This window comes from Microcebus murinus, chromosome 15 (assembly GCF_040939455.1).
Source record: "Microcebus murinus isolate Inina chromosome 15, M.murinus_Inina_mat1.0, whole genome shotgun sequence".
Classification (NCBI taxonomy): domain Eukaryota; kingdom Metazoa; phylum Chordata; class Mammalia; order Primates; family Cheirogaleidae; genus Microcebus; species Microcebus murinus.
In genome coordinates this window covers 10,609,226-10,634,829 of record NC_134118.1, presented here as the reverse complement: position 1 = coordinate 10,634,829, position 25,604 = coordinate 10,609,226, and the positions used below count along the sequence as shown (strand labels likewise).

Sequence of the window (25,604 nt, the reverse complement as noted above, 5' to 3'; positions counted from 1 at the left end):
ATTCCTTAGGATTGTCTACAGACAGGATCAGGTTGTCTGTAAATAAAAACAGTTTCACCTCTTCCTTCCCAATCCATGTACTTTTTATTTATTTTTCTTGCCTTATTTCACTGGATAGTGTCCATTACAGTGTCCTCACCATTGTCCATAGGTTCTTGGAAATTGCAACTTTAAGTGAAGCAACACATAGCAGGTCCTTTAATAAGGTTGTTTTGTTCAACATTGTTTCATTATAACATTGATGAGAAAATAAAATTGGTTTGTTTATATGTCACTCACTTAAATGTGCAGCTTCCAAGAACCTATCAATGACAGTGAAGATTTACTGTACAATGTTGAATAAAAGCATATATCCTTGCCTTGTTCCCAGTCTTAGAGGGAAACCATTTGGTATTTCACTGTTTTATTTACTTATTTTTGCTTTTTACTTATTTCTTTTTAATATTTTACAAACTTTTTCAGAAACTTAACTATTTTTATTTTTTTACATTGTGGCAAAATATACATAAACAAATATGCTATTTTAACTATTTTTAAGTGTATTGTTCTCTGGCATTAATTCCATTCAGATTGTTGTGCCACCATCACCACCATCTATCTCCAGAAATTTTTCATCTTCCCAAACTGAAGCTCTGTCTCCATTAAACAACATCTCCACAATTTCCCTGCCCTCAGGCCCTGGCAACCACCATTGTACTTTGTCTTTATGAATTTGACTACTCTAGATACCTTATGTAAGTGGAATCATACAGTATTGTCCTTTGGTGACTGATTTATTTCACCGAGCATAGTGTCTTCAAGGTTCACCCATGCTATAGCATGTCTCAGAATTTCCTTCCTTTTAAAGGCTGAATAATATTCCATTGTATGTTTGTTCTTTTACTATAAAGTTATTGCTAATTGTAGGGTTTTCATAGATGTTCTTTATCAAATTGATGAAGTTCCTTTTTATTCCTAGTTTTTGAGAGTGCTAAAAGAAAAACCTTAACCAAATTTATCAGAGTTTGAGCAAAGAACAATTCATGAATTGGGTAGCCCCTGAACCAGAATTGGTTCAGAGAGATTCCAGTGCTGCCGTGTGGTTGAAGATTTATGAACAGAAAAAGAAAAGTGAGGTGCAGAAAATGTAAGTGAGGTTCAGAAACACTGGATTGGTCACAGCTCAGTGTTTGCCTTATTTGAACACAGTTTGAACAGTTGGCTGCCTCTGATTGGCCAAAACTCCGTGATTGGCACTAGAGTAGGTTACAGCCTGTTTATAAGTCTAGTTAGGTTACAGTTCACTTATGTATGGAGCAAATTTTAGGCTGAACTTAAAATATATAAGGAGGCAGCTTTAGGATAAACCTAATTTAACAGGACATTATATACATGAATGTAAACTGGAGTTTGAGAACTAAATTTTTCTGTAGTTGTTGAGATGATCATGTGGTTTTGTCCCTTATACTATTGATATAGTAAGTTATATTACTTGAATATTGGGTGTTAAAACAATCTTGAATCTCTGAGATAAATCCCACTTGGTCATGGTGTATAATCCCATGCGTTTTTTCTAAGTGTTACATAGCTTTAGCTCTTACATTTAGGTCTATGATCTGTTTTGAGTTACTTTTTGTATATGACATAAAGAAGGGGTCCAAAATCACTCCTTTGCATGTGGCTATCCAGTTGTACCAGCATCACTTGTTGACAAGACTGTTGACTATTCTTTCCCCATTGAATGATCTTGGCATTCTTGTTGATGATCAATTAACTGTAAATATAAGGGCTTATTTCTGGACTCACAATTCTGTTTCATTGATCTATACGTCTTTCTTGTGCCATACCACATTGTCTTGATTACTGTGATAACTTCCTTATTACAAATTTTGAAACCAGGAAGTATGAGTCCTCCAACTTTGTTCTTCTTTTTCAAGATTGTTTTGTTGAATCTGGTGAATCTGTAGTGCAGGCTAGAGTGCAGTAGCGTCATCACAGCTCACTGCAACCTTGAACTCCTGGGCTCAGGTAATCCTCCTGGTTCAGGACTACAGTGGCATGCCACCATACCTGGCTAATTTTACATTTTTTGTAGAGACAGGGGTCTTGCTCTGTTGCCCAGGCTGGTCTAGAATTCCTGGCCTCAAAGGATCCTCCTGGCTTGGCTTCCCAAAGTGCTGGGATCACAGGTGTGAACCACAGCGCCTGGCTTGGGTCTCGTATTTCTTAAAAGTCTATTTAACTATACCACTCCCAGGGAAGACTAGCCTTCACTGAATTGTGATTTAGGATTAGGCACTATGCCAGTGGTTCCTAAGCTTGGCAGTACATAAGAATCATCTGGGAGGCCTTTTAACAGCAGCTGATAAATGGGCCTGTCCCAGATGAGTTAAATCAGAACCCCTGGGGTATGAGGCCCAAGCATTGGTAGAAGAACTGTCCAGGTGAGTTCAATCCAATGTGTTGACCCTCAGAATCAAGAGCAACTAAAAGGGTGGTGGTTTTAAGTTTGGGGGTGGTTTGTCACACAATAGATAACTGATATAAAATGTATATCCCAGAGTGAGAACCACTCTATTAATGTTTATTGGGAGGTTTTACTTTACTTCTGCTTTTGCTGTGGAAATGTATGATCAAGATACTGTCTATTCCATCACCAGGGTGAAGGTTGAAAGCCAATATGAAATTGTGCATGAGGTATATATTTTAGAAATAAGTTCTTAGAAAAGCTAAGCCTCTCCTAAGGAAGAGTTTCTTTTCCTCTCTCACAATTGAAACTATGTAACTGGCCATGTTTTCCTTTTCAGTTTGGCTGCTGACAAAAAGTGAAAATTGAGGCTTAATTCTAGGAACTATGTAAGTTCTTATAGCCTGCATGGTTATGTTTTTTTTTTTTTCCCCTCTTCTGTTATTAACTTTTATTTTAACTGCTTATGTTTATGTTATCTGTGGCTCTATTGTTTTATTCTTATTTATATTTAGTCCTGTTATCATATGTATCTTTGTGGTAAATCATTTCAAATCCCTTGGGGGGAAAGTGAGATATAAGTAAAAGCATTTACAATTTGACTCTCCCTTTAGAGAGCCTAATACAGCGTTGCAGAACTTCCTGTTCTCTATTAAATAGGTTTTGCATGCTGAAAAGGGATGATGACTGGCTAAGAGTGAGGGATCAGGAAAAACTAGGTTAATCTAGTTATCAATTTGATCAGGATGAGGCTCCAGCCACGCCCATCCATCATTTATCAAACACCGTGCTAGATGCTTGAGCAGAGCATTTGCTCTACTCTGGGCTGGCTGAGGACGTCTGCTGGAGATGCCAATACCACCGACTTTGTGATGACATTCACATCTGTAAAATGGGTCAACAATGCCTACCTCACAGGAATGTCAAGGGTATTAAACGAGATAATATATTAAGAACACCCATCACGAAGTCTAGCACTTGGTGGGTTTGTAAATATCATCTTCCTTTCTCATCCCTTTACTCAGGTGCCGTGATAACTTACTAAAATCATATTTACTTTACACAAAGAATCTCATTTGTTGAATGTGCAAATGAACTTCGCCGGGTCTTGATTCAAGGGCATTTCTCATGTTTTTTGAGGGGAGAGTAAGAAATGATAGACACCAGGCAGTTGTGTGTAGAGTCATCACTGAGGGCTTGAGTAGCAGAAACACTGTCGTTGGAAAACTTTAGAAGAGAAAATAAGAGCCCTTGTCTGTGGAAGTAGCCAGGCGTGGGATGAGAGTTGCCAGCAGCAGCAGTCCTTAGAGAAGGGGCAGCTGTCCCCGCTGCAGGGGGCTTGACTCGATGGCCTTAAAGCTTTCTTCGTGCTCCAGAGCACCTCTCCCCTGTGGGCCCCTGGCTCTGCCCCACACCAGGACCCCTTGTGACACTCAGAGAGCCCATCAGGGAACTGCCCCCGCAGTATCCACTTCTGATTGTCCTTGTCCTGCCCCACCCACTTGTGACCAAGTGACAATTTTTAAAACATTGGGGATGGAAGGTGGCAAAGGAGACTCTTACGTGACTGGTTTCTAGACAGTATAGCTAAGCTTTAGGGTTGTCGGCTCAGTGGCTCCTAGGCCTGCTCCTGCTACCTTCATCCTACTTTACAATCCGATAAGACAATGTAGGTTGTGTATTCTAAGGTGAAGACAAGTGGACTGAGCAGTGGCTTCCTTTATTGCTCACTGAGGAAGACAATGCAGAAATCCCAGGGCTTACTCTACCTTTAGCTCCTGCATTTGCAGTGTCACCTCTCACTAATGTATCCTCCACTCACAGTGATGTAGACCTACAAGGAGTTGTCCTGAAACCACCACTCTTTGTGCCTTTGCACATGCTGTTCCCTCTTCTTGGAATGTCCTCCCAGCTTTTGTATGCCTTGAAAACTCCCACTCTTTCTTCCATATCCACCTTAGACTTTAGCTCCCCCCATGAAGTCTCCCTATCACCACTCTCAAACCCCCACTCACTTCTTCTTTTTGTGTCTTTCTCAGACTTTATTTTCATCCTTTACTTCCATGTCACCCTCCCTTTCTACACTGTGAGTTGCTCGAATACAAAATCTCTACATTATTTGTATTTGTTTTTCTAACACTATGGTTATCCCTTGGACCTGTGCAGGTGATGAACGTTTGAGCAATTTTACATTAAAAGAAAAAAGTTCATAAGGGGAATTTCTGAGTTTACTGTACCCCAACAGGCTGGCAGTTTACTTGTAGGATTATCCCCATCTTAGTTACTGGGTAGAGTGAAAATTACACCCTTTTAGGGACACTCCCAGAAAAGCTAGTAAATTTTCTCAAAGTCTTTGTTTATCTATAAGATGGCATGATGCCATAAAATAAATAATTATACATGTGAGGTATATAATATAGTGTGTAATTACAGATGTGATGCTAATTGAATCCACTTCCCTGTAAGAGCTGTCTCTTAACAATAGTATTTGGGGCCAGCTGTGTGGTGTATCTGCTCAATACAATTGAAACAGAATAAAGCAGCCAAAATAAAACCAAGCAAACTAGCTGTCATATCAAATCCACCTGAACATCACTTGTTCAGAAGTGCATATCTATTTTAAGGCCCTTTTTAAAATTTTAACCAGTATGATGTATTACTCAGACCTTTTTTATTTGTGCTTCTCAGGAGGCACATTCATTTAGGAGGAAAAAGAAAGAGTCTACATTGAGGAAGTTTAAATACTCGAGGAAATGTTTGATTTGTAGGCAGTTCACCTTTCGATTTAATAGCGGACGTCCCTGAAAATCTGTTCCTGATCCATCTGAAGGTGTAAATGAGGCTTGAAGTAAACAAAGGTCACATGGTCTCTCTTTTAAACATGTCCCTGTCTAAAAATTGAACTTAAACTTCATTAGCATTCCACGGATGTCATTTTTTTCTTCCTCAAATTACCTCCGTATGCTCCTTCCTCCATCTCACAGAGAAGTGGAATTCTCTACTATCCAACAAACATATATATATATATTTTTTGAGACAGAGTCTCGCTTTGTTGCCCAGGCTAGAGTGAGTGCTGTGGCGTCAGCCTAGCTCACAGCAACCTCAAACTCCTGGGCTCGAGCGATCCTTCTGCCTCAGCCTCCCGAGTAGCTGGGACTACAGGCATGAGCCACCATGCCCGGCTAATTTTTTTTTTATATATATATATCAGTTGGCCAATTAATTTCTTTCTATTTATAGTAGAGACGGGGTCTCGCTCTCGCTCAGGCTGGTTTTGAACTCCTGACCTTGAGCAATCCGCCCGCCTCGGCCTCCCAAGAGCTAGGATTACAGGCGTGAGCCACCGCGCCCGGCCTGTGCAGCTTTCTCTTAAGATAACAGGATTTATAATGCTGCAGAATAGGAAACTGACAGCATTTTATCCTAAAAAGTAAATAAAAAGTCCATTTATGCAAGACATCATGCTTTTTTCCCATCTTGTTTCTTACAGAAGAGAGGCTGGAAGATTGAAAATTTTCTAGCTAAGCAAGCTTCAGGCAACTGTTAGCTGAGATCATTTTTTTTAATCCCATATTTGATATGGGACTTTACTTTTGACATGACAAAGTAAGTAAGTAAGGTTACAGTTTCTCCACATCTTCACCAACACTTGTAATTTTCTGTGTTTTTGTTTTTTTGGTTTTTTTTTGTTTTGTTTTTTTTAATTTTTTTTTTTTTGAGACAGAGTCTCGGTTTGTTGTCCAGGCTAGAGTGAGTGCCATGGCGTCAGCCTCGCTCACAGCAACCTCACACTCCTGGGCTCGAGCGATCCTGCTGCCTCAGCCTCCCGAGTAGCTGGGACTACAGGCATGAGCCACCATGCCCGGCTAATTTTTTATATATATATCAGTTGGCCAATTAATTTCTTTCTATTTATAGTAGAGACAGGGTCTCGCTCTTTCTCAGGCTGGTTTTGAACTCCTGACCTTGAGCAATCCGCCCGCCTCGGCCTCCCAAGAGCTAGGATTACAGGCGTGAGCCACTGCGCCCGGCCTGTTTTTGTTTTTTTTAATATAGCCATCCTAAGGAGTGTGAAATAGCATCTCATTGTGGTTTTGATTTGCATTTGCTTAATGACTAATGATATCGAGTACTTTTTATGTGCTTGGTGACCATTTGTACATCTTCTTTGGAAAAATGTCTACTCAATTCCTTTGCCCATTTCTTAAGTTGGGTTGTTCGTCTTGTTGAGTGTGAGTTCTTTATATATTCTGGATATTGAACCTTTATCAGATAAATGGTTTGCAAATATTTTCTCTCATTCTTTGGTTGTCTTTTCACTTTCTTGATAATGTCCTTTGGTGTTTTTTTAAATTTTTTTTGAGATAGAGTCTCATTCTGTTTCCTGGGCTACAGTGCCATGGCATCAGCCTAGCTCACAGCAACCTCAAACTCCTGGGCTGAAGTGATCCTACTGCCTCAGCCTCCCAAGTAGCTGGGAATACAGGCACGTGCCACCATGCCCGGCTAATTTTTTCTATATATTTTTAGTTATCCAGCTAATTTCTTTCTATTTTTTTTAGTAGAGATGGGGTCTCGCTTTTGCTCAGGTGGGTCTCGAACTCCTGAGCTCAAATGATCCTCCTGCCTTGGCCTCCCAGAGTGCTAGGATTACAGGTGTGAGCCACCTCACCTGGCCTGTCCTTTGGGTTTTAAATTTTAAAGTCCAATATATTTTTTCTTTTATCAACTGTGCTTTGGTATCATATCTAAGAATCCATTGCCAAATCCAATGTCATGATTTATCCCTATTTTCTTCTAAGAGTTTCGTGGTTTTAGCTCTTATACTTAGGTCATTGATCCATTTGAGTTAATTTTTGTATGTGGTGTAAGAGAAGGGCCCAACTTCATTCTTTTGCGTGTGGAAATCGAGTTTTCCCAACACCATTTGTTGAAAAGACTGTTCTTTCCCCCACTGAGTGGACTTGGCACCCTTGCTGAAAATCATTTGACCATGGACACATGGATTTATTTCTGGACTCTCAATTCTAATCATTGGACTACAATTCTATTATGCTAGTCCCATACTGTTTTGATTACTGTATCTTTGTAGTAGGTTTTGAAACTGGGATGTGTGAGTCCTCCAACTTTGTTCTTCTTTTTCAAGACTCTTTTGGCCCTTTGGGGACCCTTGCAATTCCATATGCATTTGAGGATCACCTTTTACATTTCTGCAAAAATACTGCCAACTGTCCTTTGTCCTCTTCTCATAAAGAGCATCAAAACAGCTGCCTTCTTTCCCAAAGGCCACCCTGGTGCCAGCTGCCCTCAGGCTGTCTGTGTGATCCTTGTCACTGGTGTTGGTCCCGTCTCCCTGCCAGGACAGGTTAATCATCTCCTTGTACGAAGACTGCCAAGAGCCTGGTCTGCTCAACCCTTTTATCAACATTGTGCATGTGAGGATACATCCACTTTGAAGTTCCTTTTGGAGGCCTAAGAATCCTTTCTGACATGGGCCTAATGGTTTTTGAGCTGTGTTAAGAGAGCGAGGGTAGAGTTGTGGGGCTGGGACTTAGGGACTTACGCATCAAAATGAATGTGCTTGTATTTTATTCTGCACTTTTTACCAACTAACCCCAATTCCTGGACCAAGGAAAAAAATCCCATGTGGACCTATGAGGTATTGGCTACCGTCTCAGCATGAAATTGTTGAGCACCTGACATGTATTGGATTAGGCAGTGTAACAAATATGCAAGAAGTCCCACATTTATAACCTCAAAGAGTTAGAGTCTCACTGAAAAGTCTGCATGACATATGAATGTTGCAAATATCTGAAGCATGTGCGTAATACGTTGTTGAATATCATGGTGCGTTTTGTGGTATAGATGAAGTGTGTAATTGGAGTGCAGCTGAGGGAGAGTACCATGTGAGCTGCAGTCATCATGAGGGGCTGCATGGAGAAGGCAATATATAAACCAGAATGAATTTCCAAGGTAAGGAAGAAAAGAGAGGATATTCTAGTAGGTGCAAGAGGTGTGATGAGGGGAGACATGGATTTAAGGATTTAAGGATTTAATGCCTCTGTGAACCAGTGAAAATCTCGGTTATAAGTGTAAACTACTGATATTCGGGAAGAGAGAGGACCCAGCTGCAGAGCCCGGGTGGGGCCAAATTGAGAGGGCCTTTAATCAAAAGGAAGTATGTGGGATTGTTGGTGTTTTGGGACTTATGAGCTCCTCCTACACAGTTTTGATAGCCACTGCATTCCCAGTTCCTAGAGGACTCATTGTTCTCAAGGTAAAGGTGGAATGTGGCCCTCGCCGACACATCAGCAGGTGCAGGAGCTTGGAACAACTGCCAGGCACACCCATCTGTCCCCAGCTTTTATTCTGTGGGCACCACCCTGGTCAAGGCCTGCATCACCCCACACCTGAAATGACTGAAATAGCCTCTCACCTGGCCTCCCTGCCCTCAAGCTCACCCCTGCTCCAAACCACAAGGCAAACCAACACCAGTCTACTGTGCCTGTAACTATGTCACCATCATGTCATTCCTTGAAGGCTCAAAGATGTCTCACAGCTTGAATCTGGACTTCTGTCTCTGCAGCTCAGGCTTTCCATGATCTTGCCCACTTTTAGTGACCCACACACTTCCCACTGCGCCTGCGAACAAAGCAATCCCGTTTGCTTCATTCATTCGGTTTTCCAACTATTTCATGACTGTCTAGTACACCTCAGGCATAGGTAGTTACAGGATAAACTGCGCCCCTCCAAAATTCATGTGTTGAAGTCCAGACTCCCAGTACCCCAGAATGTGACTGTATTTGGAGACAGGGTCTTTGAAGAGTTAATTAAGTTAAAATGAGGTCATCAGGGTGGGCCCTACTCCAATGACATAGACAGAGGGAAAACCACGTGAAGACACAGGGAGAAGATGGCCACCCGCTAGCTAAGGAGAGAGGTCTGAGAAGGAACCATCCCTGCTAACACCTTGATCTTGGGCTCCAGCCTCCAGAACTGTGGGGAAATAAATTTCTGTTGTTTAAGCCATGCAGCCTGTGGCACTTTGTTATGGAAGCTAACAGAAGACTAACACAGACCTCTTTGCCAGGCCTCCCTCAATAGTGGCATTTGTATGCATGTACACACATTATTTTCTTACAAAAAATGAGATCATACTGTACATATTTTGCAACTAAACTTTTTTTTTTTTTTTTTTGAGACAGAGTCTCGCTTTGTTGCCCAGGCTAGAGTGAGTGCCGTGGTGTCAGCCTAGCTCACAGCAACCCCAAACTCCTGGGCTCAAGCAATCCTCCTGCCATAGCCTCTCGAGTAGCTGGGACTACAGCCTCGTGCCACCATGCCTGGCTAATTTTTTCTATATATATTAGTTGGCCAATTAATTTCTTTCTATTTATAGTAGAGACGGGGTCTCACTCTTGCTCAGGCTGGTTTTGAACTCCTGACCTCGACCAATCCACCTGCCTCGGCCTCCCAGAGTGCTAGGATTATAGGAGTGAGCCACCGTGCCTGGCCGCAACTAAATTTTTTAACTTAGCAATATTTGTGGACATCTTCCATGTCAGTATTTATAAATCTACCACATTCTTTTTAAATATGTGTATAGTATTTCATGTGCTTCCCTCAGTCTTTTTAACAGCAAAATATCCATGACATCCATTTTATTAAAACTGTAACATGAGTGAATATATTTTATTGGAAGATCTAGGTTGCCTTCAGAATGTGAATGTGGGTTAGCACCCAAATTTCCTATGGAAAGGACCATAGACTACCTCCTAGAACTCCTGTATTCTAGAGATGAAAAACAAAGAGCCAGGGTATTTCATGGTTTTCCCAAAGTTATTCCAATCATAAATGCTCACCCCAAGGGAAGAATCCGCACCGCCAGTGTTAATCCCACTATGTCACCATGCCACTGAAATGGAGAAACCATGAGTGCCTTCCCTGGGATTTCTATGCAGAGGTTCTATTCCTTTAGCCTATCTAATGGTCACTTTTTTTTTTTTTTTTTTTTTTTGAGACAGAGTCTTGCTTTGTCGCCCAGGCTAGAGTGAGTGCGGTGACATCAGCCTACCTCACAGCAACTTCAAACTCTGGGCTCAGGCAATCCTTCTGCCTCAGCCTCCCCAGTAGCTGGGACTACAGGTACTTGCCAACTCCCAGCTAATTTTTTCGGTTTTTAGTTGCTTGGCTAATTTTTTCTATTTTTACTAGAAACGTGGTCTCGATCTTGCTTAGGCTGGTCTTGAACGCCTGACCTCAAGTGATCCTCCTGCCTCGGCCTCCCAGAGTGCTAGGATTTCAGGCGTGAGCCACTGCACGCCTAATGGTCACTTTCTATTAACAAGGAATCAAAAAATATAGAGCTAAAAGTGACCCTAGTGTCAGCTGGCATATCCTCATCTCTTAGATGAGAAAGCTAAAAACCAGAGTTCCCTGGGGAGGGTCCTGAGAGTGATAAATATTTCCTGTAGCTGAAATCATACAATAAGGGGCATTTGTGTGTGGCCTTTTATAGAACAGAGATCTGAGCATCTGTCGCTTCAGTCCCTCCAAGAGCCTCCGATTCCACTTGCAATGAAGCCCACGGTTCTGGTCTGATCGTGCAGTTCAGCCTCTCGTCCCTGCCACTCACTGTACTTTTGCCATCCTGTCCTCCTTGCCATTCTGCTAACAACCAGGTATTTATTGAGAAGCTATTTAGTGTAAGACCAAGTAGAGGAAATATAAGTCAGATTTAATCCTAGTCTTTAATTGTATATATTTCTCCCTCCCTCCCTCCCTCTCAGCACATGGGTAGATGGATACAGATAGAATAGGCTGGGGCATTCACTCTTTCATTCAATTATTCAGTACAAAACTGTGATCTGTCTATACATTTTAAACCCAGAGCTAAGCACTGGGGACACGAAGTCCAGCAAGACAGGGACCCAGAGTCCAGCAGCGGGGACAGCCTGGCACGTCAGCCGTAGGAATGGCAAACGCTGAGAGCTGACAGTGACTGGGACAAAGAGAGGGCTCCCTCATCAGCCTGGGAGGGTCGGGGAGGCCTTCCAGAGGTGGTGACAGTTGAGTTGTGTCTTGAGGAGTGACGGGGAGCTGGCAAATGTAGGAAGTGCTGGAGAGTGGGGTGGAGGTCGGGCCAGGGAGGCTGAGGCAGAGGCCGCAAGAACCGCATGTGCGCATGCGCAAGGCTCGGCCTGGAGGGGTGGGTGGGACTGCGTGCGCTGCTGTCTGTCTGGGTCAAGGGGCGCGCCACAGCAGGCTGAGCAGCCCTAATCTGCAAACTCTTTGAGCGCCAACATGAAATCGCAAGTAGAAAATTCCACACCTGACCTCCTATGACGAGTCACAGTCAAAGCACAGTCAAAACTTGGTTTCACGCACAAATTTAAAATATTGTGTAAAGTTACCTACAGGCTGCGTGTATAAGGTGTATATGAAACATAAATGAAGTTTGTATTTATGTCTGGGTCCCATTCCCGCGACATCGCATAATGTACAGGCACGTGTTATGGAGAGATTGTGGCTTCAGTCCTAGACCACCACAATAAAGCAAGCACAGTAATAAAGTGAGTCATGCAAATGTTTTTTGGTTTTCCAGTACAGGTAAAAGTTATGCTTATACTGTACTGTAGTCTACTAAGTGTGCATTATGTTTTAAAAAGTACATACTTTAATTTAAAAATGGTTTATTGCTAAAAAATGCTAACGATTATCTGAGCCTTTAGCGAGTCGTAATCTTTTTGCTGGTGGAGGGTCTTGCCTGGGTGTTGACGCTGACTGATAGGTGGTGGTTGCTGAAGGTTGGGGTGGCTGTGGCCATTTTTTCAAATAAGACAGCAATGAAGTTTACCTCATCTATTGATTCTTCCCTTCCTGAAAGAGTTCTCTGTAGCTTTTGATGCTGGTTGATAGCATTTCACCCACAGTAGAACTGCTTCCAAAATGGTAGTCAGTCCTCTCAAAGTCTGCCCTTAGCTTTATCAGCTAAGTTTATGTAATACTCCAAATCCTTTGTTGTCATTTTAACAGTGTTCACTTTATCGTCACCAGGAGTAGATTCTACCTCAAGAAACTACTTTATTTTCTCATCTATAGGAAGCAACTCCTCATTCATTCAAGTTTTATCATGAGATTGCAGCAATTCAGTCACATTCTCAGGCTCTAGTTTTAATTCTAGTTCTCTCGCTATTTCTGCCTCATCTGCAGTTACTTCCCCCACCAAAGTCTTGACCCCCTCAAAGCCCTCCATGAGAGTTGGAATCAACTTCTTCCTAATTCCTGTTATGTTGATATTTGACCTCCTCCCATGAATCACAAATGCTCTTAATGGCATCTAGAATGGTGAAACCTTTCCAAAAGGTTTTCACGTTGCCCACATTCATGAGAGGAATCACTAGCTATGGCAGCTATAGCCTTACAAAATGCATTTCTTAAATGATAAGACTTGAAAGTTGAAATTGCTCCTCGATTTATGAGCTGCAGAACAGATGTTGTGTGTTAGTAGGCATGAAAACAACATTCATCTCCCTAGACCTCTCTATTGGAGCTCTTGGGCCACCAGGTGCGTTGTCAAAGATCAGTAATATTTTGAAAATAATCTTTTGTTCTGAGCTATAGGTTTCAACAGTGGGCTCCGACTATTTAGTAAATCATCCTGTAAACAGTTGTACTGACACCCAGGCTTTGCTGTTCCATCTACAGAACACTTGCAGAGTAGATTTAGCATACTTCTTAAGGGCCCCAGCATTTTCAGAATGGTAAATGAGGATTGGCCTCACATTAAAGTCACCAGCTGCATTAGCCCCTAACAAAAGAGTCGGTCTGTCCTTTGGAGCTTTGAAGTCAGGCATTGACTTCTCCTCTCTAGCTATGAAAGTCCTAGATGGCATCTTCTTCCAGTAGAAGATTGTTTCCCCTATATTAAAAATCTGTTGTTTAGTGTAGCCAGCTTCATCAATGATCTTTGCTAGATCTTCTGGATAACTTGCTGCTTCAGCCTTTGCTGCTTCACCTGCACTTGGATGTTATGGAAATGGCTTCTTTTCTCAAACCTCACGAACCAACCTCTGCTAGCTTCAGACTTTTCTTCTGCAGCTTCCTCACCTCTCCCAGTCTTCATATAATAGAATTGAAGAGAATTAGAGCCTTGGTCTGGATTAGGCTTTGGTTTAAAGGAATCTTGGGGCTGGTTTGATCTTCTATCAGCAATAAGACTGTTGTGCTTTCTTATTAATTGTGTGTTTGCTGGAGTAGCACTTTTAATTTCCTTCAAGAACTTTTCCTTTGCATTCAGAACTTGGCTAGCTTTCTGATGCAAGCGAACCCCCCCCCCCCCCCCCCCCCCCCCGCTGTCAGCCTTCCTCACCTTGGAGACAAAAGTGAGTCCAATCCACCTTGTTCACATCTGATCAGCCCCAGTCTGAGGAATGGCCTCCTGATTCCTACTTAATGTACTGGCTTTAGTGCAAGAACTTGTCGATCAACCTTAATGGTATCACACAGATTATAGGCTACAGCACATAGGGCATTCCTGCCCCTTCCCTATGTTCTGTAAGCCCTGGGTCTGGGAGCAACAGTTCAGAGATCTACCTGTCTTGAGGTCACCCAAGACCAAGCTTCTGTCTGTCAATTCCCCAATAAAACACTCTTTACTGACAAACTGGATTTGCCTGCCTTGCTCTTCGGTTTCTTGGCTCCTTTAGCATTTGGGGGCTGCTTTGCATATACAGCCCATTCACAAAACACTCACTAAGCTTAATCACATCTAGCTTTTGATTTAAGTTGAGAGACCTGCAACTCTTCCTTTCACTTGAGCACTTAGAGGCCACTGTAGAGTTATTAATTGGCTGGTTCCACTACTGCTCCGTCTTGGGGAATTGGTAGGCCCGAGGAGAGGGAGGGAGAGGGGGAATGGCCGGCGGGTGGAATAGTCAGAATACACACAACATCCAGTGATTAGGATCACGTCTATATGGGTGAGGTTTGTGGTGCCCCCAAACAAGGACAATAGTGATATCAAAGATCACTGATCATCGATCATTGTGACAGATAAAAGAATAACCAAAAGGTTTGAAATACTGTGAGAATCATCAAAATGTGACACAGAGACTCGAAGGCAGCACATGCTGTCGGATAGACCACACCGATAGACTTGCCACATGCAGGGTTGCCACAACTCTTCGATTTGTGAAAAACACAGCATGTGAAGTATAATAAAATGAGATATGCCCATATATACAAAGATCCCAAAATTCAAAAATATCTGAAATCCAAAACAGTTCTGACCCTAAGTATTTCAGATAAGAGATACTCAACCTGTATATATGTATATGTAAATTTTGAAAGTGTTTTTTTTTAAATCCCCTTTTGCAGGTGAGTAAACTGAGGCTTGGAAAAGCTGACTAACCTACCCGAGGCACATGGGTCATCAGAGAGCATGGAGGAGATTGGAGGTTGCCATGTAGAAAATCAAGCCCCAGCTCCCTGGACAAGCATGGCCTGAGCTGAGGAAGGCTGAACAGAAGGAGGCCAAGAGGAAATTTCAAGGTGGGGTGCGTGGCTCACGCCTGTAATCCTAGCATTCTGGGAGGCCAAGGCGGGAGGATTGCTTGAGCTTCAGAGTTCGAGACCAGCCTGAGCAAGAGCAAGACCCTGTCTCTACTAAAAATAGAAAAATTAGCTGGACATGGTGGCATGTGCCTGTAGTCCCAGCTTCTAGGGAGGCTGAGGTAAGAGAATCCCTTGAGCTCAGGAGTTTAATTTGCAGTGAGCTATGATGGCACCACTGCACTCTACCCAGGGCGAAAGAGCAAGACTCTGTCTCGAAAAAAAAAAAGGAGATTTCAGAGGCAGCTTTGAGACCATCTGAATGCAGGGTGAAAGAAAGGAAGGAATCTAGAACAATTGCTATGTTTATGGCATGAACAACTGTGAGATCATGGCATTCCCTGAAGTTGGGGGAAAGGAGGCACAGGCAAGAAAATGAGCGCAGGCATCGCAGTGGTACAGGGCAGAAAAGATTAGTAGTCCTGCCCAAGCGCAAAAGACAGGCCACCTGGCCAAGGTGCCAGCAAAGGCTCCAAGGGGGCCGTATCTTTTAAAAGGGGCCTTGGATGAGGATAGAGGAGCTTTCCGCAGGTGAAGCTGCATGGAGAGCCTTCTCGGAGGAAGACACAGGGAGGGAAGCCTGAGGTTGTGTGCGGGGAGCCCCAGCGATAGGTTTGGCCAAAGTGCACCACGTGCGGCTTTGAAAGGCAGGCGGAGCAAGGAGTTTTAGGTGGAGAAGTAGAAACCTGTGACTGGGCTCGCTGACAGACGCTGGTAAGGGCTGATCTCAGTTGACTTAGTATCGGGAGAGATGGAAGTAGGGAGACCAGCGAGCAGGGTTTTGCAATAATTCAGGGAAGAAGTAATGGGCCCTTGGATTGGGCGGGGACCCAGGTATTGGAAGGAAGAGAACAGTGAAAAGAGACCAGGGGACATGGAGTCAACAGGCTTTGATAACTGCAGGTGAGGCTAGAGGGTGGGGAAGTAGTCCATGACCAGCTAGAAATATTTGAACTTGGGGTGAAAGAAAGAAATTCAGTTTGGGGAATCCTGGGGTGAGACTACACTGGCCTATCCAGGCAGTGCAGTCAGGGAGAAGAAGGCTGGCGATGTTTGGAGAAAAGTCGGCGCTAGGTTTGGGATCACCCGTATGAGGTTACCGCTGCAGGCTTGACAACGGCTGAGCTGCGGAGGGCAGAGTGAAGAGAAAGGGAGACAGTGGAGGACACAGCCTTGCAGTGACTTTACGGGGTGGGAGGAGGGGAGGCATCAAAGGTGACCAAGTCGATGTAGGAGGAGAATTAGGGCGGTGCAGAGGTTCAGAAGTCTGGAAGAGGAATTTCAAAGAGGGAGTGGCATAAATAAAAAATCACTTCAAACCCCATTACTATTTAGCATGCTGCCTCTTCTTTAGTATTTTGGCCAAAGAGTAGGCCCAACCCTTTCCCTCTTTTCTCCCCTTTCTGTCTCTGTGATACACTGGAACTTTTTAAAAAGACCTTCTAAATAGTACTAACAGAGAACAAAAGGGAATGCACTAAATACCAGATTTGCAAGGTATGTGGTTCTAGGGCCAGCACAGCCTGGGTGCTTCCCGGGGCTCCCTCCGGGGGAACAGAGCTCTCCACACCCTGGCCCAAAGGTGGCTGGGTCCTTCAAGGCCTTGTCTGGGCTCCCCTTTCCAGGAGGTTGGTGGCTTCCACTTGGCAGCTTCCTTCCACCCTCACACGGGGACACCTGCCTTCACATCTGGCACTTGAGTCTGGACGGGACGGTGGCCTGTCCAGGGCCTGGCTTCTCTGTTCCTTTGGCCAGCATAAGTGTCCCTTCGTCCTGGTCAGAGTCACTCTCTTGACAAGATCCTGACTCAAGCAGGGCCGAGAGGACAATGACAGGTTAGAGAGCTACAGGCACCACAAGCAAGCGAGAGAGTCCGGGAGGCTAGGGTGGGGGTGGCGGGGAGAGAAGGGGCAGTGTTCTCCCTGCAGGGGTGGAGGAGGCCGGGCTGAGAATGAGCCTCAGGGAAAGGATGAGAAGGAGGGTGATTGCTTTTGGCAAAAGTGCATATGTTGTAGGTCAGGTTGGACCAGATCGGCCACAAAGGGTTACAGCTCCAGAGGACAGTCACGGACAGACAGCTGGAGACATCCGCCCATTCCTCCTTTCTCTCTCACCCCATGACGGTGGCCGGCCGCTGCAGTCCTCGCTCTGGTCTCACCAGCACACAGAAGCAGAGGCGCACCGTCGCTCCCAGGCCCTGTCCTGCATGGGGTGGGGCAGCCCCTCTACCTTTCCAAGGGTCGGCTCTTGTGCCCGTCTGGAATGTGCCCTCCAGCCCGGGTTCCCATCGCCTCCACCCGCCCTCCCCGCCTGTGCCTCTGACTTAGAGCTGGCCACCGTTTCTCAACTTGCGCCCTTTTACCCGCCTGTAAAAGCCCTAGACCATCTGGGAGGCCAAGGCGGGAGGATTGCTTGAGGTCAGGAGTTTGAGCCCAGCCTGAGCAAGAGCGAGACTCCGTCTCTAGAAAAGAAAAGAAAAAAAAAAGAAAGAAAGAGAAAAATTAAAAATTAAAAAGCCCTAGACCAGAACTTTGAGCTCAGCTGCTTGAGTACAGAGAAATCACACTGTGGGGGAAAAGCCCAAGCCTCAAAGGTCATTTGCTTTGGTTTTGGACCCATACTGATCACAAGAGACAACAGAGCTAGTCTGATAACCTATCCTGAGTGATGGATTTTCAGTCTACTTGTCTTAGTTTCTTCTTACTCGTAACCACATCGCTTCCCCGAGTCTACGACGAGATATGCCCCTTTTTCCTCAAGCCTCCAATTGTTGAGGCTGCTACAACTGCATGCTCGTGTCTGAGTCTGCCTGTGGTGTTCCACCCGAGTAGGACAAGAATATAGCTCAATACTCAGCTCGAACTGTTAGCGGGAATTCCAGCATGGGTCTATTAGTGGGCAACCTCTTTTCCCTGAGAACCTATTTGTCAGAATAACTATTTGTTCCTTGCTCGCTGTGGATATGGCAATGACATCCTCGTGGTTCTATTTCTGGACAGGATGCCGGCCTGGGTGGCAGGGCAATGCTTTAGGTATCCACTCACTGATATAGGATGCAAAAGGTTTGGGCTCTAAATGCTGTCACTAATTAACAGTGTGGCCATAGGTATGTCATTCCCTCTCTCTGGGCCTCAGTTTTCTCATCTATAAATGGAGGGTTTGGATAAGATCAACAATGTGCCAGTCAGTCTTTTTTTTTTTTTTTTTTTATTTCGGCATATTATGGGGGTACAGATTTTAAGGTTTCAATAAATGCCCATTTCTCCCCTCCCCCCAAAAGTCTGAGTCTCCATCATGACCATCCCCAGATGGTGCACATCTCACTCATTATGTATGTATATACCCACCCCCCTAGTCAGTCTTTTAACAGCCAGTTCTTGGTGAAGTGCAGGGAGAGAGAAGCCCTGATTTGTAGTTTTTGTCAATTTCTATGCTGTAAATAATCCCACCACAGGCCCATTTCAAACTACCACTGTGAAGCCAATCATCTCAAGAATTTCCTGAAAATCAAACCATTGGCTCTAGTGACCGGTGTGGCCCAGTTCCAGTATGCCGGACAGGATCGATACTGCATGTTATTTTAATCATGCAATTCCATCATACTGTGTATCCAAAATCCCCTTCAGCCCTAGAACACTACAAGTCTATGATTCCAACACTGAGTGATTTTTTAAAATTTTCAGGACCCGCCCCAAGCCTAATTAACAGCACTGCTTGCTCATCAGCGCATTGGCATGCTGGCGAAAGCTGGCTTCTGTCCAGCTTCTGAGCAAGACGCTGCAGAACTAGAAGCTGCTCTGACACTGTCTTCCGTGCCTGTGAGCTGGGGAACTTGGGCCTTGGGCCGCCAAGAGTCGATCTAGAGCTTTTGGTCAGGCGGCGATGACTCATCACCACGTTATTTCAACCACTGTTTCCCAGGGTGGCTGGAAGCAAGGCAGGCCTGGGACTGTGAAGCAGACAGAGGGAAAACAGGGAGGAGGAGAAAGGGACTCACCTTGGGCAGGGCCCCTGCTGAGTTGTCTGCAGGTGTGAGTCACTCCTCTCTGCCTGGGCAGCCACACCTTGTGTTCAAGTCCTGAATGCCAGGTGGAGAATCAGCCTACACCAAGAGCCCTTGATCAAGTCACAACAGGTTTCCTGAAAGATCATCCCCACTAAAATGAATGGAATCAGAGTAGGCTGGTCTCTTCTGAAACGTGATTTATTTCTTTTCAAGGTGTTTCCTAAATTCTCATAGAACCCCTGAAATTGTAGAAAAAAAGGGGTTCTACAATTGTAGAAAAACGCGGAAGAAGCATGCTTCGACATCCGGGAACCTGAGCAATAGAGAGAAGGGTGGTTTTATATTGTCCACTTTTACTCTCCCAAACAACCACCTGACCCACTAGCTAAAGGACTGACAAGCTGAAGACAGCGTGGAATGTAATGGGCAGGAATCTTCATGAGTTGCCAGACTATGATCATGATCTTTCCATTGTGTGTGTATGTGTGTGTGTGTGTGTGTGTGTGTGTGTGCATGCGCAAAACTGCTATTGAATTAAGAGGAAAAGGTTTAGAAGGGAAAGACTTGATATATAACTAAATTTCTGAACCTTTGGCACACCCTCACACCCATGAGGATGGCTGCTATCAAAGCAAAAACAAACAAATTAACAACTGTTGGCGAGGTTATGAAGAAACTGGAACCCTTATGTGTTGTTAGTGGGAATGTAACATGATCCAGCCACTGAGGAAAACAGTACGGCAGTCCCTCAAAAAGATTAAACATAGAATTACCATATGATGCAGCAATGCCACCTCTGGGCATATACCCCAAAGAACTGAAAGTAGGGTCTTGAAGAGAGATTTGTACACAATAGCCAAATGGTGGAAGCAACTCAAGTGTCCATCAATAGATGAATGAATGAACAAAATGTAGTATATACATACAATGGAATATTATTCAGCCTTAAAAAGGAAGGACATTCTGACACATGCTCCAACAGAGATGAATCCTGAAGGCATCGTGCTAAGTGGAATAAGCCTGTGACAAAAGGGCAAATACTGTACGATTCCCCTTATATGAGGTACCTAAAGTAGTCAAACTCATACGGACAGAAAGTAGAACGGGGGTTGCCAGGGGTTGGGGGAGGGAGAAAAGGGGCGCTGTTGTTGGATGGGCACGGTTTCAGTTTTGCAAGATGAAGAAGTTCCAGAGATGGACGGTGGCGACAGCACAACAGTGTGGATGTGCTTAATGCCACCGACCTGCACACTGAAAAATGGGTAAGACGGTAAATTTTATGTTACGTGTATTTTACCACAATTTGAAAAACATTCTAAAACTCCCCCCCCCTTAAAAAACCGAAAACAGCAACCAACAAAAATCCTGGGGACAAACTGCCTGGGTTTGGGTCCGTGCTTCATGGTTTTATACAAATAATGAGCTTGGATTTGAGCATTCTGAGCCTTTTGGTCATCTGTTAAATGGAGATGATATGACACACACTGCTTAGGGCTGCTGCAAGGTTTGGACGAGACAGTGCAGGTGAGGCCTTCGGCGCGGTGCTGGCACCTGGCGTGTGCCCGGTGAAGGTTAGCCATCGCTGTTATCGAGTCATCAGGCATCATGGTTGGAGGTCAACTAGAAGGCTGACTATTGGGTAGTCTTGTCTACTTTTTAAAAAACCAACCTGATCTCAAAAATGGAAACAATAATTTCCTGCCATACATATTCACATCCGTAAATACACCCATCATTAAGACCCCCACATAGGCGGAGTAAAGACAAGCTACTGTCTCTAGTGAGCATTCTTTTCTTTTCTTTCTCTTTCTTTCTTTTTTTTTTGAGACAGAGTCTCGCTTTGTTGCCCAGGCTAGAGTGAGTGCCGTGGCATCAGCCTAGCTCACAGCAACCTCAAACTCCTGGGCTCAAGTGATCCTCCTGCCTCAGCCTCCCGAGTAGCTGGGACTACAGGCATGCGCCACCATGCTTGGCTGATTTTTTCTATATATATTAGTTGGCCAATTAATTTCTTTCTATTTATAGTAGAGACGGGGTCTCACTCTTGCTCAGGCTGGTTTTGAACTCCTGACCTCGAGCAATCCGCCAGCCTCGGCCTCCCAGAGAGCTAGGATTACAGGCGTGAGCCACCTGGCCCTTCCTTCCTTCCTTCCTTCCTTCCTTCCTTCCTTCCTTCCTTCCTTCCTTCCTTCCTTCCTTCCTTCCTTCCTTCCTTCCTTCCTTCCTTCCTTCCCTTCCTTCCTTTCTTTTTTTTCATCAGCTCTTACACAGAGCTAGGGAACATTCTTTACCTGACTTTTCTGCTAATTCTAAATTAGCAGAAAGCCTCACTTTGCCCTTAGGCAAACTGCATTTGGGGCAGAGGTGTTTTACGTTTATCAACACCAGCAAAGATTAGATATTTGTTTTCTATGAGGAACTACCAGAAAAATGTCTGAAGAGTACAGCATCCACGTGAGCTGCAGAGCAAGGCCCTCAGGAACAACCAGGTCCCAGCTAAGGCAGTGGTGACAGTGGAGCACGCCTGCGTCCCCCAGGATCCCACTCTGGGACTCATGGCCCCCCAAAGCCATCTCCGTGCTCCCGGCTGCAGCAGCCAGCACGAGACCTTCACGAGGTCGCCTGGGATGTTCATCCAATGAAGGCTCCAAAAAAAAAAAGGATGGGGGTGGAAACAGAGACGCAATACTAGGAAGACCTAGGATGTGAACTTGAGAGCTTTGAGGAAAGATTTAGGGATGAAATATGGCAACATGAGAACAGGTGGTGTTGCAACACCAGTGAACATTTCCAGAACACCGGCTCTCAGCTGGGGCTGGTTTGGCCCCTTCCCTCCTCCACTCCCCAGGGGAGATGTGGCGAGACATTTTTGGTTGTCACACTGATTTGGGGCACTGCTGTATCTAGTGGGTGGAGGCCAGGGAAAATCTGGCAATCCCCAGGACAGACTCCACCACAAAGAGTTACCTGGCCCAGAATGTCAACAGCGCTGAAGTTGAGAAAGCCTGCTCTAGAACAACCAGAAGGATTGAAAGAACTCGTTTCCTCTTCACTGAGGGAAAGATGGAAGAAAGGAGCTATTAAAACGGATGGCTACAGAAAAGCCCCAAAGAAAGAGGGTGCCTTTTGTACACTATTTGACATTCTTTAACGTTTTTGCTTTTGTATCTTCTCTCATCCTCATCCTGTTGTATGAAAATACACACAAACTGCTCACCAGAGGCTACTTTCATTACATTTATTTATTGTGTTTTTTGCAACAGAGATACATTTGAAACTGGATTTTGTGGTGGGGGCGAATTCCTTTATAAAATATCAAGGCTTCTTTATTTGCACCTTCACTGTGTTAGTCAGAACTTGTCTCCTATCTTGCTTAACATTCAGAAGGAATTTGTCCAAACATGAAATCCTCTTAAATCTCACAGTGGGTTACCCCTGGGAAACAGTTTTATGGACACAGATTAAAGTGAGAAAAGGGTTTGGAAAAACTGCACTAAGTGATCTGTGGAGAACTATGAAACAATAAGAGGTCCCTCTGTGCCCTGGAATCCTAAACCACATCATCATGTGTTCCTGGAACACCATCCTCAATAGAACAAGGTAGAATAGTTCCAGCATGTTCTGTGTCTGAGTGCTTGGGTTTGGCTCCTGTCTTCAGGAAATAAGTTGTATGGCCTTGGGGAAGTTACAAAATTTTTTTGCTGCTGGTTTTTCATCCAAAAAAATAAGCACAACAATGGAATGTACCTCATAGCATTATTGGGTGGATTAAATGAGATAATACAAGTAAAACATTTAGCACATGCCAGGGCATTACAAGCCCTCTAGAAGTTTTAGCTGTTGCAATTAGAATCATAAAGTAGAACATGGTATATTTATCAAGGTTAAAGAACAGGGTCTATTTACTTTTAAATATAATCAACTTTTGTTTGATTAAAATTAAAATAATCTGTAGGTTGTTTTAAAACTGGTCAAAATGTAGTTAATTTTCTTTTCTTCTACTCTAGAAATGACAAGCCCAAATTATACCAACCCCAAAGAATGCTTACAAAATTAGAAATAGGGTAAGTAAAGAAAGAGGCCAAGAAAGAGAATTTAGATAATTCACTTCGAAAGAAAGTTTAAGAACAGGTTTTATGTTCATGCAAATCCTAGACGCTCAATAAACATCTATTGACAAATGGAAATGAGTGATATTTTTATGGAAGATGAGAAGTAATGCACAAAAGAGGAGATAAATCACAAGAGAGGTGAGACACTGAGCTCACAAAACGCTACTGTGGAAGCTCTGGAGAGCTCTAGCGCTGTCCCTCCCAGTGGCTGTCACCCCTGTCTACACCCTGGGGCACCTGTAAGAATCCTATTGCTCGGGCTCCACCTGGACTGATTAAGCCAAGACAGGGAAGGAGAGCTGGACCCAGGTATCGGGACTTTTAGAATTTCCTGTATGATTCCAAAGTACAGCCCAGGATCCCATTTGAAGCTGCAAGGCTCATGTGCTTTGAAAGTGGCTCTATGTAAATAAACGTATGAAACCATGATCAAGTGCTATTACTGCTCTTTGAGAGGAACTCACTTGTTTGACGACTGTACTGCAGCCTCCTGTAGCTGTGCCTTTGGAGGAACACGAGGCTGAGTAAGTGGTTCTTCCTCTCAAGTTGTTTGCAATACTATTTATGACAGATGGCATTACAGTTAAACAGAAGATACAACTTCCCGACTGTAAGGTTTTCTGATGGCAGTGAGATAGGATGGCTATTGCAGGACAATGAGGGGTGTTGAGGGGTGTTGAGGGTGGAGGATAGATAGATGGAGGCTAAGTTCGCTTCAGGAAAGCACCGAGGGAAGAATATCTGTGTGAAGCAAGAGAGGAAGTCAGAAAATCCAGGAAAGAGGAGGAAGAAATCCTTGGCAAAAGGAGATGGAGCATCAGAGTTTTTGAAAAGCAGTCACAGATGGTTAAGAAGTGGAAGATTCTGAGCAAGATTTTTGTCGCCAAAGATAAGAGGACGTCGCTGCTGAATTTGAGGTTTCATTTCAGAGCTCCCATTGGTCTATTTCACTCACTGGGCTTCTCAGGTAAGCCAAGCACATATACTCCACTAGAATTTCTCTAAAAGACGCGTCATGTACCATCTGCATCTGACTTTCAAACAGAATAGGTTTCCCAACATTGAGACCAACTTTAGTCAAGTGTCAGCACCCAGGGGTTTGTGTCCCGAATCAAGCTAGCAAACAGACAGAGGTTACTGGGAGCTTCGTCGTTATTGGTCACCTGCCTAACACCAGCTTTGCTGAGACTGGCAAGCTCCGCAGCGGGCTTGCAAAATCCCCGTCTGCTTAGGAAAGCACTAATGGACTTGCTGAGCTTTCAAACTGTAAGACAAACCTGCTCCTCCTCATCTAAGTGCCAACAGATTTAGAAATGCCTTTGACAATCATTCGCCAAGCTTCAGTATGATTAATTTTTTAAAAACAAAATAGTGTGCTTTTTTCTTATTCAAAACTAATACCTGCACTTGATAGGAAATTCAGAAAACAGAAAAGTATAAAGGAGAAAATAAAAATTACTATAGTTTCACCACCCAGAGATTGGCCCTATTCATAGTTTGGTAAATTTCTTCCTGGTCATGTTTCTCACAAATGTGGGACTATGGAGCATAGACAGCTTTGGTATTCTACTCATTTAAAATTCTTTTTAAATAATGTTAAAAGGGGAGATCATTTTTCTTTTCTAATTGGCTCTTATCCATTAAGGAAAATGGCTCTTCGATGGTGTGAATTCCCGTGGTTGGGTCGTGTCCGCCATTGTATACTGGACACCGCATTTGGTCAGAGCATTTTCCGCACTCTAGATGCCTTGTGCTGAGATTGCCATTGGACTCGGTAAGGAATGATCCCACCCGAGGTAGGGTTCGTTAAGGTAGGTAGCATTTGCTCATTCCCACTACCACGATGTCCTTGGGGATAACGATATCCTAGGTTCGGGATAGTAGCCTCTACTACCTAAGAGGGCCACGTGTGTGCATAAAACAATCTGCGTATTATCATAATATTTGCTTAACTATGCAATCCACTCTTAGGACATTATCATATTAAATGCTCATTATTTCTTTTTTTTTTTTTTTTTTTGAGACAGAGTCTCACTTTGTTGCCCAGGCTAGAGTGAGTGTCATGGCATCAGCCTAGCTCACAGCAACCTCAAACTCCTGGGCTCAAGCAATCCTGCTGCCTCAGCCTCCCAAGTGGCTGGGACTACAGGCATGCGCCACCATGCCTGGCTAATTTTTTCTATATATATTAGTTGGCCAGTTAATTTTCTTTCTATTTTCAGTAGAGACGGGGGGGAGGGGAGGGTGTCTCACTCTTGCTCAGGCTGGTTTCGAACTCCTGACCTGGAGCAATCCGCCTGACTCGGCCTCCTGGAGTGCTAGGATTACAGGTGTGAGCCACAGCGCCCGGCCAAATGCTCATTATTTCTTAAGCATGCCTGTTTCTTCTCATCTATCTATTAGCATTGATCTTCATTAGGCAATTATT

General features: G+C 44.1%; 1 protein-coding gene across 1 annotated transcript in view; it reads left to right on the top strand.

The window, feature by feature from the left end:
• SNRNP48 (small nuclear ribonucleoprotein U11/U12 subunit 48) overlaps positions 1 to 25,604 on the top strand; it is a 163,068-nt gene that overhangs the window by 43,015 nt on the left and 94,449 nt on the right. The window lies entirely within an intron of this gene.